The following is a 2276-nucleotide window of genomic DNA, read 5'->3' as shown; positions in this document are numbered from 1 at the left end:
GGTGTAACATGCTGATCTGTTTCACGCTTGACATCATCAGAGAAATATCTGAGAGTAGAAGGAATAGATTTAGTGTGTGTTAGTGATATTGGACCACTAACTAGCCATTTTCAAGTTCTCCCAACTTCTCCTGGGCCTATGAAAACAAAAAGAAAGGAACAACTTTTTCCACTGAAACAGGTTTTGGGGCTGTGAAGGAGTGTATATTTCTCTGCAAAATAATCAGGTCACAGCTAATTTGAAGGAATCCTTCAGATACCAAACTGAGGAAAGAACCAGAGATACAGTTAAAAAGATATGATAGGGCAGGTGCAGTGGCTCATGCTTGTAATCCTAGCACTTTGTGAGACCAAGGAGGGAAGGTCACTTGAACCCAGGAGTTTGAGACCAGTGTGGGCAACATAGTGAAACCCTGTCTCTATTAAAACGCAAAAATAAAGGCTGGACATGATGGCTCACGCCTGTAATCCCAGAACTTTGCAATGTCAAGATGGACAGATCACTTGAGGTCATGAGTTCAAAACCAGCCTGGCCAACATGGTGAAACCCCGACTCTACCAAAAATACAAAAAAACTAACCAGGTATGGTGGCACACACCTGTAGTTCCAGCTACTTGGGAGGCTGAGGCAGGAGAATTGCTTAAACCTGGGAGGCAGAGGTTGCAGTGAGTTGAGACTACACCACTGCACTCCAGCTTCGGCAACAGAGTGAGACTCTGTCTCAAAAAAAAATAAAATAAAATAAATAAAAATGTAAAAAAAAAAAAGCATAGTAAAGATGTAGAGTTTATTATAATACATTACAGGTTTTTTTGGTGTTGAAACAATATTTTTAAGGCCTCTTTCATAGACATTAAGTTACCTCTTATTAAGATACTGTGTATCACAAAGTGAGTTTGAGTATCTTCGTTTTTGTTTTGTTATGTTTTAAGCAAAATTTTAAAACTAGAGAGTTTTAATCTAGTGAGAGGGTTAAGGCATATAATAAAAGCTCTAAAAATTAAGTACCAAAGTAAGAAAGAACTAAAAACAATATCTATTGGGTGCTTATGTAATTTTATAGGCAAATCTCTATATAGAAAACTATGTTTAAATAATATTCCTGTATTGTGGATTTAAATGCATGTCACCCTGCAAAAAAATGTATTAGTATAACATGCATAAGAAAAATATAGGAAACAATAGTATAAAGGCCTAGAGGGGAGAAATTGAAGGGAACAGTAGTGAGGTTCTCATACTTATATTCCCCCCCAAAATAATAAAATACTATCCTACTGATATGCCAACTCTAGAAAATTCTAACTTTAGAAACAGTGCTACTTGGCATTGATCCTTTAAAGTCATGAAGGACATTAATTGTAATACTGAAATATATCTGAAATTTATCCTATTTAAGTGAAAAATAAAGATTAAAAATAACATTATATAACACCTCACCTTCAAACAGTGGCCCACATTTTATTAACAACTTCACACACTGAAATATGAGGTAGTATTAAAGAATTAATCTTTACATTTTGATACTTGAAAATCATATTAAACACACATACAAATGGCTTAAGAAAGCAAGGTTTAAAATTGTCCCCCAAAGTTCTTACAGACAGTTGAAAAGTTTGGCACTGCTGTTGTTAACATGAAGGCAGAGGAAGACAGCTCTTCATCACTGTCATGCCTCAACCTTAAATGAAAGGATCTGAAGTAGTCAGCGGTGTTGGCTCTGGGTCCAGACTGCCAGGATGCAAATCTCAGTTCCACTACTACTAAGGGTGTGATATTGGGTAAAATACTTAACCATCTCTAAGACCTGCTTCCTCATGTGTAAAATGGAGATAGTTACAGTACCTTCGCGTATTAGTTCTTTCTCACACTGCTATAAAGAACTGCCTGAGACTGGGTAAGTTAAGAAGAAAAGAGCTTTAATTGACTCACAGTTCAGCATGGCTGGGGAGGCATCAGGAAACTTACAATCATGGCAGAAGGCGAAGAGGAAGAAAGACACCTTCTTCATGAGGCAGCAGAAAGGAGAAGTGCCAAGTGAAGCAGCGAAAAGCCCCTTCTAAAACCATCAGATCTCATGAGAACTCACTATCAGGAGAAAAGCAGGGGGAAAACGTCCCCGTGATTCAATTACTTTCACCTGGACTCTCCCTTGACAGGTGGAGATTATGGGGATTATAATTCAAGATGAGATTTGGGTGGGGAGACAAAGCCTAACCATATCACTCCCTCACAGGGTTGTTGTGAGGATTAAATAAGAAGATTAATGGGCCGGGCGC

Source organism: Cebus imitator, unplaced genomic scaffold (genome assembly GCF_001604975.1).
Source record: "Cebus imitator isolate Cc_AM_T3 unplaced genomic scaffold, Cebus_imitator-1.0 Scaffold2, whole genome shotgun sequence".
NCBI classification, from domain to species: Eukaryota; Metazoa; Chordata; class Mammalia; order Primates; family Cebidae; genus Cebus; species Cebus imitator.
The sequence above is the reverse complement of the archived record's forward strand: the minus strand, read 5'-3'. Positions refer to the sequence as shown.